Below are 14,297 nucleotides of genomic sequence, written 5' to 3'. Positions count from 1 at the left end.
AGGTTCCCCCCACCCTCCAATTCATTTAACAGGACAGTCAGCAGTGCTCCTGGCTCACCAATGCAAGACAGCCACGCGTGCACATAAAACCCCTCAAATCAAGCGTGTGTCCATCGAGCCAACGTCAGCTGAGCTCACCCAGGAAGAACTGGGCTACGATCTAAAACACACTAATGAGGCCGGACAGATAGCACAGTGGTAGGGTATTTGCCTTGCACACACTCGATCCAGGACGGATGGATGGTGGTTAGAATCCCAGCATCCCCATATGGTCCCCGAGCCCACCAGGAGTGATTTCAGAGCACAGAGTCAGGAGGAGTAACCCCTAAGCGCTGCCGGATGTGGCCCAAAAACAAAAACAAAACAATGGGATATAATAAAAACCAAGAGATGGATTGGAAGAATTTCTTGGTCACTCACTAGATGCAACCCCTCCAATGAACACAATAAAGGCCTGATAAGACCACAAGGAACCAAGGCCAGAAAAAGAAGGTCAAAGACCAGCAACTTCCCCTGGAACAAGGCCCTTAGCTGGGCAGGTAGGGAGAAGCCCTAGCAAAATCAACCTGGAACTGAGCAGGGGCACACATGTGCTGCCTGGGCCCATGTGTTGGTTCTGCGCGCGCGCGCGCGCGCACACACACACACACACACACACACACACACACACACACACACACACACACACATGTGCTGCCGGCCCTCAAACATGGTGCCCAAGCATGGTGCCCCTTGAGATGTGGACTTTCCTGCTTTCCTTTCACGCTGGGTCAGGCATGGACTCTCTGAGTCTCTGGAGAAGCCGGAGTTCCTTTCTCTTCCTTTCTTTCCCCTTAAGATTCCTAAAGTAAACCTGTTTGGGGGCTGGAATGATAACACATCGGTAGGGCGTATGCCTTGCATGTGGACAACCCAGGACGGACCTGGGTTCAATTCCCAGCATCCCATATGGTCCCCCGAACCTGTCAGGAATGATTTCTGAACGCAGAGCCAGGAGTCATCTCTGAGCACCTACAGGTGTGCCCCCCAAAAACCTGTTCGTACTTCAAAACAAACACAGAGGAACCAGCTCACATACATGTGTGCACTGATGTGCAGCAGTGGATCCAGGTGTGCAAAAGGGCAGCACTATACAACTCACAAGACACCATGTACAAACATGTGCCACAGCACAATGCACAGCAATAGTAACAGAAACAAGTGCAGACATGTGCCACATGCCACCGAGCCCATGTGCACATGCTCTCATATAAAAAATACACCTTAGTGCAACTAGATCACATAACGCAATGTGTAGGTACATGCAAGTAGCAATACACCCACATGGCAAGGAACAGTGGCAGACATCAACTGAACGAGATGTGTACATGCCAATACACAGATAGGCACACATGCCTGCACCATACACATATAAACATGTGCCCATGTGTCAATGCATAGCCATGCAACTGAGCCAAATGCAAACACGTGTGCACTATGCCACCATGTACAAACATGCACCCACTCGGTAATGCACAATACTCATGAGTACAGTGGGAACACAGACATGTACACACAACTAACACACATGGATGCTCATATGCATGCCCTGTGGATAAACATGCATGACGGCAATGCACACAGGGCATCTGCAGTGCACCAATATGCCAACCCGCTTGTATCAGCACATACAGAGACACAGGTGTTTGCTCCGTGGACATGTATACAGACGTGTATATGTGGCAAGACTCTAAGCACACAGTGCACAGTACAGCTGTGTGCAAGCATGTACATGGGGGAGCATGGAGTTCTGTATGAACATGTAAACACAAGCTCATACAATGCATCAATATATAGGCATGTGCACACATCAGTACAGATGAACTCACAGTGGCCGGGTTCTGCTCCAAGATTATTATTCTTGGCTCAGTGCTCACAAGCGCCAGGGACCAAATGCAGGCTTGCCAAGTGCACGGCTGGCTCTGTGCTCAAAGATTCCTCCTGGCTTGGGGGACCCTATTAGATGCCAGAGATCGAACCCCGGTCCACCACAGACAAGGCCAGAGCCCTCCCTGCTGTCCAGCCCCAAGTTTGAGGCCTTTCAAAGATGAGATTAGAATCTTGGAGAAATGCCACTGCTGAGTCCTCTGGGCTAAGATCTCTTGGAAAGTGGGGGACAGACTGAGTCCCAAGCTCCACGACTAATCTGAGATGGCAGGCTGCTCAACTGCCCCAGCTTCACAGTTCCTGCAGCCACACACGCCTCCAGATCTCACAGAAGTGACAGCCCAGCAGGGCATAGCCCATTTAACAGGGAAGTGAGGCCCACTGAGCTCAGTGAGCAGAAGCACTTACGCCCACAATAGCTCAGTGGGCAGCACCCAGCTCAGTAAAGGCTCCAAAGGCAACTACTTTGTACCAGCGGCCAAAGGTGCAGGCTGGATCTGTGGGTGGGAAATGTGGGAGGGGGGACATGAGTGGTGAGGCTGGTGTTTGACACTGAATAAATGTTCATAAATAACTCTATTATGAACAACTGTCAATTACGTTCAGAGCTTTGAGTATTGCAGAAACCAAAATGAGTTATTTTAAATTGGAAAAAAAATTGTTGCTGTAGTTGTTGGGGCCACATTCAGCAGCACTCAGGGGTTACTCAGGTTACTCCTGGCCCTGTGCTTAGAAATTACTCCTGGCAGGCTCGGGGGGACTCTGAAATGCCAGAGATCAAAGAATCCAGGTCAGCCACATGCAAGGCCATGCCCTCCCCACTGTGCTTTAGCTCTGGTCCCAAAAGTGGAAAAAGTTCTCCAACGCCAAAGACGACAGTGACTTCTGGGCCCCAGGCCGAGTCTGTAAAAGGAAGCACAGGGAAGTGCTGGGCAGTGAGTGAAGAGTAGTGAGAGACTCCCCCACACTCTTCCCCTCACACCTTATGTTCAGTTGGGGTTTGGGTTTGGGAGCCACACCCAGCGGTGCTTAGGGGCCCATATGGGATGCTGGGGATCGAATTCAGGTTAGCTGCATGCAAAGCCAGTGCCCTCCCCACCGGGCCATCACTTCTGGCTCCACCTACATTCCAGGGTCAGACCCCCTTATACAGAACAAGGTCATACCTGACAGTGCTCAGGGGTTAGAAGAGTTCGTACACACACCTGTGCTTTTAAGTTGGGGAAGCTGGGGTTCCTATGCCGTTTTGGGAATATGTAAGGCAACACCTAAAACCCCATTCCTAACTTCTGAGGTCTGATCCTGCTGAGAATCCCCTAAGCTATGATAAACTCAATATCTTACCGCCTTTCAGCTCCAACAGTGCTCCAACTGATGCTCCAACAGACCACGTGGAGCAGAGGTGATCTTGGGGACCAAACCTAATCTCAGGGACCAAACCCAATTTCATGGTACACACCCAACCTTGCCCGTGCCAGGTCTGAGCTCTGTCTCTCGGCCACCACCCCTTTGCTTTCTGACTTCCCCTGAAAATGAAAATGTACTTTTTATGAGTTCGACCCTCCTCTTTTCCTTTTTTTTTTTTTTTTTTTTGGTATTTAAGTTTTTGGGTCACACCAGGGCTGATTCCTGCCTCTTCGCTCAGAGATTACTCCTCGTTGTGCTCAGGGGACCCTACGGAGACAGGATCAAACCCGGATGAGCTGAGTGGAAGGCCAGCATCCTCCCTGCTGCTACTATCTCCTGGGCCGCTTCCGTGAACTAGCCTTGGGCTTCCTCTTGGCAGTGAGCTCGTCCTTCTGGAAACACTTGGTGCTGAGGAGGAGGCCAGAGAGAAGAATGTGTTCAAGGCTACCTGCTGGCTGGAGAGGTGGGGAGCTGGGTTTTTTGGTCACCTTGAAATGGCTCTCTCAGTGTTCGGAACATGCCCAAGATGGAAGTTTCTAGGACCCATGTGGGATTTCAGGGACAAGATAGATAGCCAGATAGTAGAGTCCCGAGAGAGCACAGCACCAAAGCACTTCCTTGTGCTCAACTGAGCTACCGTTGTATCTGCAGGGTCCCCCTATTCCCACCCGGAGGGGGTCCCTGAGTACCTCTGGGTGTGACCCAAATACAAAATAAAGAAGGGAGCGATTAATTGCAAACCCACAAGATTTACAGCATCCAGACAAGAACAGTCCCAAGCAAGCCACGAACCCCAAAGGCCCAAGGAATGCTGGGCAATTTGGGATCCATGATGTATTATAAGAGCAGCAGATGGGGCACGCTAGGGCCCATCTCCAGCACCTCATGATTCTCAGGGCCCCAAGAGAAGTGATCAGCCCACTTTGTCTCGGCACTGAGCCAGGAGCAACCCCACAAGTGCCATTGCATATGACCCAAAACCAGACAAGAAAGCATGACCCTCAAGCTCCTGGGTCAGGCTTCAAGGCCATGAGCTAGAAATGGACAGCCAGGGCTGTGTGTGGGTGTCTTCAACTACCACACAGCCCCGCCCAAATATCACTTCCACCAGGGAGAAAGGATGCCTTTTGAAGGACAATAATCAACTGTTTCAGCGACACAGGAGGCAGGATCCAAAGTATAGCCACTGGCCAGAACCATAGCACAGTGGGGCGGACACTGGTCTTGTTCACGGTGGATCTCCGGCATCCCGCTGGGTCCTGAGCACCACCAGGAGTGAAACCAAAGAAGCAATCAAACACAAAACTGTACTAAGCAAACTCACAAATGCGCCTGTCAAAAAGGCAGGTGTAGAGGTGGGAGGGAAACTGGGGACACTGGTGGAGGAAAGTGGACACAGGTGGGAAGATTAGTGCTAGAACATTCTGCCTCATATGCTACGGTCAATAACTTTGCAAATCATAGTTCTTTGATTAAAATTCAAAACAAAATGAGTGTTCCTCACAAGTATCACAAGCAGGAAAAGACCCGGCTGTAGAATACCACCACACTCAAGTCCCCTGGGATTGGAGAGCTAGTATGGGGGGTAGGGTGTTAGCCTCGTATACAGCTGACTCAGTTCCATCCCCAGCACCCCATAGGATCCCCCAAACATAGCCAGGAATGATCCCTGAGCAAAATAAGCCCTGAGTACAGCCAGGAGTGGGGGTTCCCCAAAACAAAACCACCTTCCATCCAATACATTCTCAACAATATTTGAAAAAAGGACCTATCCCAGGGGCCGGAGAGATAGCATGGAGGCAGGGCATTTGCCTTGCATGCAGAAGGACGGCTGTTCCAATCCCGGCATCCTATATAGTCCCCCAAGCCTGCCAGAAGCGATTTCTGAGCACAGAGCCAGAAGTAATCCCTGAGCACTGCCGGGTGTGACCCAAAAACCTAAATAAATAAATAAATAAATAAATAAATAAATAAATAAATAAATAAATAAATAAATAAATGACCTATCCTGCTTCTCTTCCCGCTCTGGTTTGGGGGACATAAGCCCTACTTCAGACAAAACACAAGAGAGTCCTCACCACACTACATCCTCGGGCCAAAGGAGGGTCCAAGCATGGCCAGGAGATGCTCCACAGAACCAAAGGACAGGGCCCCCCTCAAATACAGTACCCCCCCCTACCTGAAAAGGTGGAACCACACAAATCCAATGGCCCCAGCTAGGAATAATCCTCATGCACTGAGTTGGGGGAGTACATGCGTAGCTGCGGAGAGGCACGGGGCCCAAACCTCCTCTTTGGGAAGGAGGGGCCTGGAGGAGTGACTGGCTTGATCCCAGCACTAGCAGGACATTCCTCCCAGGCCCTGGACTTTATCACAAGCTTGTATCTCCCTTGTGAGACATTCCCTCTCAAGCTGCATTCATTCCACACATCTCCAATTATTTGGGCAATTGTGGGTTTGTTTGCTTGCTTGCTTTTGTTTTTAATTTCAGGTGTGGTGGGCAGAAACCCAGATTCCGTACCCAAATTCTCGGAAACGACCCATGCATTGCAGGGTGAGCTTGTCTGAGCCGCTTATCTGAAAGCTTCCAGGAGATGGGGATCCAGCCCCAATTCCTAGCGTGACAGTACTAAGTGGACCCTTCACTAGGCGGCCACCAGGACAAGCGTTTGGCCAGGTATCACCCCCATGCACCTGGACAGGCACCTGCCCAGGACACGACAGAAATGCTTTGTCACTTCTTGGGGAGGCAAGCTAGGGAAGTAGGTACAAGCTCAGGAGATACTCAACTCCGGAGACAGGAAGGGAACCAAACCCACTTCCCGTTTCTCTTCTCCATTCAGCCTTTGGAATAGAGCCGCATCTGTGTACTGGGCAACTACATATGCAAGTGTGTCACGCACGAATGGCCAAATCCAGTGGAGGTGACCAGCTCGACAGTGACCACCTGTACTTGGGGCCTTTTGGGCCACTGACATGAACAGAAGCAAGTCACACCGTGTGCAGAGTTAACACTGCAAATGTCATTACCTGCCCAGGAGAACAAACCAAGACCCAACAAGATACAGGGAGCAAAGAACGAACTTACAGGGGGTAGACAAATACAAAGCACACAGGAGGTCTCTTATTCTAGCTCCTGCCCCACTAGGAGCCCCCCAACCCAGCAGAAAACGAAAACCAAGTGAGCCAGTGCATTTAGTGGAGGCGTGTGCAGCCGCAGCTCATGGGAGCCTCAGTCCATCAGACCCATAAACAGGGCATCCACCAAGTTTTCTCTTTTCACTTTTACACTCCCCAAAACTGCAATGTGCAAGGCAGAAGCAAAGATGTCACAGAAACCAAGATGTCATCCTGGCGACGCCATGACAGGAGCCCCATGGGGGTGGGGGAGGATCAGCAAGGAAGGAGCCAGAATCAAGACCCCAGAGCCTGTACCACCTCGCCTTGGGAGTGCCTGCGGAGTGCATTCATAAAATAAAGTAAGTTCGGGGCCGGGAAGGTGGCGCTAGAGGTAAGGTGTCTGCCTTGCAAGCGCTAGTGTAGGACGGACCACGGTTCGATCCACACCCCCCCCCCGGCGTCCCATATGGTCCCCCCAAACCAGGGGCAATTTCTGAGCGCATAGCCAGGAGTAACCCCTGAGCATCAAACGGGTGTGGCCCAAAAACCAAAAAAAAAAAATAATAAAATAAAATAAAATAAAGTAAGTTCTATAAATGAAATTAAGTGTCAGGGAAATCAAGGCACACTTATGAAATGCCTCAGAAGCACACGCTGGCCTCAAAGAGCACCTGCGTCTGGGAAGGAGCCTATCTGTTATTTGTTACATGAGACCCAGTGCTGGGTTTCGATTTTTGTTTTCTTATTATTTTTTTGGTTTGGGGCCAAACCCAGCGGCACTCAGGGGTTACTCCTGAGCACAGGAAACTTCACCAGCAGTGCCTGGGTCCTCCTTCGTAGAAATTGTTTCTGCCATCAAGCAGGCCACCAACCGCCCAGCAAATCCTCAACAACTTTATCTAGTGAAGCACATCACCAGTGTGGCCACGTCCTGTGTGGCCACAACATTGTGGGGCAAGGGGGGGTGGGGGGAGAGAACAGTAAACCTGTGTCTGAATGTGCAAGCAGCAGGACCTTCGTCTACAAACAGTCCCCCAGTCTATGGTGCTCCACGGAGACAGTGGACAGTGGATGGTCTCATTTGCCCGTCTCAGACCCTTCACAGCTACTTCTGCACGAGCCATGAACTAGCACCAGGAGACCCCACAGCCGCATAGACCCAAACAGCACCCCGGGCCTCACCAACAGGTCCTCTCTGTGGATGTCCCCAATTACATAGCAGCACCGAGCAAGCTCAGCGCTCCAGCCAGCAGCAGAGACACACAGACTCACTACACCCCAGGATAAGCACTGAGAGGTACATCACAGACACACATACAGGCTCATTGTACCCCAGTCTTTGCATGACAAGCATCAATCTAGACAGATGAGGAGCTGGGCAGGAGCAAAGGAAAATTACGGGGTGACTGGGGGGGACAGGCTGACAATCTCACAGGCAGGTGGGGGATGAAGTAGTATTTCTGCGTGCAAATTCGGAAGGAATATACCCAGATTTATGCACGTGTGGCCATCCATAAAACTGCACCCCAAGACCCAATGTAGGGCCACAGAGGTGGAAAGCAGCTTTGAATGAATACAAGAGGCTGATTTTATTGACACACACGCCGGTCTCTCTTGAATGACATAAACAGTGCTATTATCATTTCTAGTCTCCATATTGATCTTTATTCTTTTTACAGCATTAAGAATTTTGGGGGCCGGAGAGATAGCATGGAGGTAAAGCGTTTGCCTTGCATGCAGAAGGACGGTGGTTCGAATCCTGGCATTCCATATGGTCCCCGAGCCTGCCACGAGCAATTTCTGAGCATAGAGCCAGGAGGAACCCCTGAGCGCTGCCGGGTGTGACCCAAAAACCAAAAAAAAAAAAAGAATTTTGGTGATTGGGGCCAGAGTGATAGCACAGCAGTAAGACGTTGTTTGCCTTGCACTCAACAGACCAAGGATGAACCTGAGTTTGATCCCTGGCATCCCATATGCCAGGAGCAAGTTCTGAGCGCAGAGCCAGGAGTAACCCTTGAGTGCCGCCGTGTATACCGCTCCCCCCCAACACACAAAAAGAATTTTGGTGGTTATGCATGCAAGTTGGGCCCAGAACTGAGGAAATGAAGGTTAGGCTAAGCCTCAAATCAAATCTCTTTTGTTCTGTTTGTTTTTCAGCAACACTCAGCGATACCCAGGTCTTACTCTTGGCTCCGTACCCAGCAGTCACTCTTAAAGAGTTGATGGTGGAGCTTATGGGATGCTGGAGATCAAACCTGAGTCAGACGCATGCAAAGCAAACACCCTTCCCACTGTGCTATCGCTCCAGTTGCAACAAGTCAAAAATGTCTCAGTTTAACCTTTTCTGTTTTGTTTCCTGCGCTATCTCCACAGTTTACCGGTCACTATTTTCAGGACTTATTCAAACCAGGATCAGACATGTACAAAGCAAGGACCCTATCTACAGTATATGACCCATAGAAAGAATAATTTCGATCATAAAGAATTGTAAAGAATGTAGTAGTAAAGAATAACCTTGAGGGGCAGGAACTGCAGTGGGTGAAGTACTGCAGTTAAGGTGCGCTTGCTTTGCACGGGCTGACCTGGGTTCAATTCCCAACGTCCTGTATGGTCCCTGAGCCCTGCCAGGACTGATCCCTGAACATCACTAAGCAAAATCAAAACCAACCAACAAAAAAAAAACATCAATTTGGTGAGCACGGATTCTCACACGCTGGGTTTCACAGACAAGCGTCCCAGTAAGACCACGGAGCGCGCTGCAGGTTGGCAGGTGGAGACAGGCTGAAAACCATTAGGCTGCCACCTCAGTGATGCAGGAATACAAAGGCTGACGATGGGTGTGACCAAGGCAGAGTCACATGCCCAGACTGACCTTGAGTGCTGCCCTAAGAAGTCTTCACCATTTGTTTATAAAAAAACACCCATACATGGGCCGGAGAGATAGCACAGCGGTAGGGAGTTTGCCTTGCACGCACATGACCCAGGACAGACCTGGGTTCAAGTCCCAGCATTCCAGATGCCCCCCCCCCCCAGCCTGCCAGGGGTGATTTCTGAGCGCAGAGCCAGGAGTAACCCCTGAGTGCTGCCGGGTGTGAACCCAAAACAAACAACAAAAGCCACCTGTACATGGGACTGACCTGGATTTGATCCCCAGCATCCCATAGGGTCCCTGAGGACCTCCAGGAGTGAACTCTGAGTGCAGAACAGGGAGTTAAGCCCTGAGAGCTGCCAGGTATGGCCCTCCAAAAAAAAAAAAAAAAAAAAAAAAAGGACATTTAAAAAAAAAAAACCTGACCCAAGCTGAGGCAGTAAGAAAGGGGGGCAGGAGAAAGAGGTGGGGTAGTCTGGGTGCCAGGACACCCGCTCGGCTCAACTTCCGCCCACTAAAAATAGCAGCGGGGAGTTTATCTTTTCCACTTAAGAAAAAAAATTATGTTTAGAAAAAGCACCGGGTCAGCCTTCCTGATCAAAACTGTATCTCTGCAACATCTTTAGTAGTGCCAGTCACACGGACGGAAGGGGGCAGGGTGACAGGGCAGCAGCGAGGGCACTGGCCTTGCACCCAGCAGACCCAGGTTCAATCCTCGGCATCCCATAATGCTCCCCCCAGCCTGCCAGAGGTGCCTCCTGAGTGCAGAAGCAGGAGGCAGCCCTGAGCACTGCTGGGTATGGCCCCCAACAAACAAACAAGTTAGTTAAAGGAAAGAATTTCAATGGGGGGGGGGAATAAAAGACAAAAAGTAAATAAATAGCTTTGGTGTAGAAACTGTAGGGAAATTTCTTCACCTAACAGAAAGTCTCTCTGACCACAAGAGCTTAAAGTCTAATTCTTGGGGTTAGAAGGATAGTAAGAGGGTAGGGCGCTTGCCTTGCACGCAGCAGCAAAAGCGGGTTCGAGCCTCGGCATCCCATATGCCCGCCTGAGCAGCACCAGGAGTGATGATTCCTGAGTGCAGAATCAGGAGAAACGCAAGCATCTACTGTGTTGCTCAAAGTTAAAACAAACAAAAACTCCTCTAATTCTTAAGACTTAAATTTAGGGGTATGAGGAATACTTTAGGTACCCAGAGTAAGCCAGTATTTAACGTCATAAAGCAGCCCCCTCAAGTCCGCACACTACAACCAAGATGGGGGTATCTGTGCCCTCTCAGGAGACCCTTTTTCACCACCAACCACAGACAGGCAGCTTAGGGACTTGGCCACATCTTTGTTCTAACTGGGGAAACCAAGGCATGGAGCCACTTCGCAGCTTGTCCAAAGCAAACTGCTCGGCAAAGGCTGCCTTTTGGAGGTGACTTTCTCATCTGAAACACAGCCACAGCACACATGCCAATTTGGGGGGTCTTGGGGGGAAAAAGCAGATAGACCTATGTGTGCTTAGGACTACATGTGGGTAGCAAATTGTGGGCACAAATCAGTCACATTAGGGGCCAGAGCCATAGGACAGCGAGGAGGGCATTTGCCTGGCTTGTGGTTGACCTGGATTCCATCTGCCGCATCCCATATGGTCCCCCAAGAACCCTACATAAAAGTCAGGAACAACCTCTGAGCGCATCCAGGTGTGCCCCCCATAGCAAAAGTAAACAAACAAGAACAACAAATAGTGAAATGGGTCACACTAAAAGGCTCTGGCTTGGGGGGGGTCAAAGGGTAAAGCTCAAAGGTCTCATCTATGCAAACACACACTGGCCCACTGAAGGTCCCTCCAAGCCCCTCACCTAAGGTCAGGCTAAAGTCCAGGCCTCACCTTTGCGCATACCAGCAGAGCCTGGGCCACAGAACACCGCTCCAGCCCCTGCCCTGGCCCTGCTGGCCTTTGCTTAGGGTCTACTGGTGAATTATTCCCAAGTCCTCAGCACTCTCCCATCATGTCAAAAAACATGGCAGTTCATGGCCCTCTTCCAGAAATCTCACTCCAGCTCAGGATGGAGCCTCCCAGACATTCCTCCAAAGTTCTGCCACACCAGGGGTGCAGGCTGCTAGGCGCCCCAACACCGGAACCCAAGGGCCCAAAAGAACCAAACTGGACCTTGCTTCATTTTTTGGAGTTAAAATGGCTTTGAGTCTAAATGGGAGCACGTGGTCTGTTCTCCTACTGGGCAGCAAGGCCGTGAAGGATACAGTTTGGGGTACACCTACAACTCTGAAGAAGACATTCGGACATTTAGAGGAAAAAGAACAGTGCTGGGAGGGAAGAAAGATTGATAAAACGTTTGAGGGGCCAGAATGATCGTCTAGGTAGCGAGTGCCTTTGCCTACTAGTATGCAGCTGACCTGAGTTCGAGCGTAGGGTCCCCCAAGTCTGCCAGGGTGACCCTCAAACCTAAAACAACCTTTCTGGGAAAAGTCATAGGACAATCGGAAAGGCCTTGCAGGGAGCAGACCCAAGTTCAAACTCAGGCTGCATATGGTCTGGAAACTTCTGCCAAGAGCGATCCCTGGGAAGTGACTCAAAAACAAACAAACAAACAAAAAACAAAACAAAACAAAAAAAACCAACAGTGTTGCCTTTTTTTTTAATCCAAATGGGCAAAGTGACTCTTGCGAATCAGAAAAGGAAACAGCTCGTTTGCACAATCAAGTGTTCTGTCTCCTGCTTCTCTGGCTGCAGAAGGAAAAGCAGAGCCTGGAGTCAGTCACTCAAGGCCCTCCATCCCCCAGGGTAAGCATGACACTGAGGACCAGGTTAATCATTCTACTGGCCTAGAGCGCCACAAGCTCAGAGGCACTGCACGGTAGCTTTCGGGGTGTCCAGAACAACCAAGCCAACCTGGCCCCCAGCATTGTAGTTTCGAATCCTCACAAGCCCATACAGAGCACTGTCTGTCTCATATGAACCCCACCCCAGCAAGGGTGCAGGGGTTCCGGGTCAAAGGTAGAGAAGGTCTAAAGGACAGATGCCTTCCAACTGAGCTACAGGTTCAGGAGTTTTGCGGACACGCACCTGTCCAATACCCAGTTCATTTCCGAAACCAAAAGGGCCACAAGCCCTCCCAGTGCAGAGAAGAGAATCAGGAAAGCACTAGAATCAGGGGTCCTCAAACTTTTTAAACAGGGGGCCAGTTCACTGTCCCTCAGACCATTGGAGGGTCTGACTATAGTAGAAACAAAACTTATGAACGAATTCTTATGCACACTGCATAGATCTTATTTTGCAATGAAGAAACAACACAGATACAAATACAATATGTGGCCCGCGGGCCATAGTTTGAGGACCACTGCACTAGATGAAGCCAGCAGGAAGGATCCCCAGCTGGATTCCCGGGTGCCCCATACACGTTTGGACATGGACTATGTCCCCAACCCAAGAAAGGGGAGGAAAAGGGACGAGATCCACCTCCGGCTCTGCCCTCAACATTGGGCCGAGGATTGTCAAAGTGGTGCTTTGGGGGGGCACTATTCCTGGCAAACCCCATCCCCAGACACTATCCCTCAGAGTATACTTGGGGCCACTCCAAGTGGGGAAGACAGTGATGGCCGGTGGGCTGCGCTGAAGGTCAGGAGTCCCCCTAACTCCCCTGATCCTTTGCAGGCGGCCATGCCGCAATTTTCCCAACCTCGCCCGCCTCATCCGTGACCCCTGCCACCCGGTTTGTCACCCTTGGGAAACTGCAGCACCTTTGACCCTGCACGCGGCCTGCGCGGTTCGGACCTGCTCTGGCCGACCTTGCCCCAGCTAGCCCCAAGCCTAAAGTGCCTTTTTGCTTCTTTTTTTTTTTTTTTTTGGTTAACACGAAGCCGGTCAACGTGTACCCTAGTACCCTAGGGACGCAACTTGTTACCTCTGCCCCCGCACGTCCACGTTCAACCTTCCTCCGTGGCAGGTCGAACCCGGGGCCGGAAACGGTGGAGCGCCAAGCACATGTGCCTGAAGGCCGAGCAGAAATAGTGGCATAAACCACGAGGTGGAGCCTGGCATTTGCTTAGGCGGATGGGGAAGGGTCCATGCCCGCACCGGCTGGGCTTCTAGGGGAGGGGAAAGACGAGGCGCCCAGACTCCGTGGGGCCCCGGGACTTGGGCGCGCACGTGAACTCCAGGCCGTGTCCCGGCACACTCAAGGCGTCCCCCAGTCCGATTCCGGCTACCCTGGGGACGCCAGCTGAGGGGGTGAACCCCCAAAGCCACAAGTCGGCACTCCCCAGGCTCCTGGTGGCAGTTTCTGCGCCTACCAACCGCGCTGGAACGGGGACCCGGGCTGAAGGGGGCCTCCCCTCCCCCAACGGGGATCCCCCGGCTGCTCGGGGGCGGCACGGCCAGACAAAGAAGGGGCGCTCGGGAAGGGGGCGCTTGCAGAAACTTACGGGGCGCCCCGAGCCCCCGCCGCGCCGGCACTAGGAGGTGCATCCACCTCGGGGCATTGTTCAGCCCGCGGGGAGTAGCGGATGGTGACTGAGGAGGGGACGGCGCCCCTCGCAGCCCGGGCGGCGGGGACCCCCGGAGGAGAGGAGAGGGCAAGGACGCGCTATGCCCCCGGCCCGCAACTTGGCGCGTCCCCCGCCCGGGTCCCGCGTCCGCGCGGTCACTCACCTCACCGGCCGCTCTGCAACTTGGGGCCAAGCTAGTTCGGCCCCGGGCCGAGCAGGGCCCCCCCCGGCCCCCAGCGCGGGCGCGGCAAAGTTTGCAGCCGATCGCGGGCCCGAGGCGCTGCGGGGGTGCAGGCGGCTCCGAGCTCGCTCCCGGCTGGCGCGGGGGGCTGGGCGGCGAGGGCGGGACGGCGGGAGGGACGGCGCGGGCTGCGGCCCCCGCGCGCGACCCCGGACCCGAGTCCTGCCACGGGGGGCGCGCGCACCTAGCCGGCCCCCGACACCCGCGGGAAAGGCTCTGGGACGCGCCCCGGCTCCTC

At 52.3% G+C, this 14,297-nt stretch overlaps 1 protein-coding gene across 1 annotated transcript in view; it reads right to left on the bottom strand.

Annotated features, from left to right (window-relative positions):
* Positions 1–14,012, bottom strand: part of TBL1X (transducin beta like 1 X-linked) — a 32,813-nt gene extending 18,801 nt beyond the window's left edge. Inside the window, exon 1 of the mRNA XM_049766753.1 lies at positions 13,982–14,012. The gene's annotated coding sequence lies outside the window, so the exon portion shown is untranslated. The remainder of the gene's footprint in view (positions 1–13,981) is intronic.
* Positions 14,013–14,297: the final 285 nt, after the last annotated feature.

Source organism: Suncus etruscus, chromosome X, assembly GCF_024139225.1.
Source record: "Suncus etruscus isolate mSunEtr1 chromosome X, mSunEtr1.pri.cur, whole genome shotgun sequence".
NCBI lineage: Eukaryota > Metazoa > Chordata > Mammalia > Eulipotyphla > Soricidae > Suncus > Suncus etruscus.
This window is presented reverse-complemented; position numbering and strand designations above follow the sequence as displayed.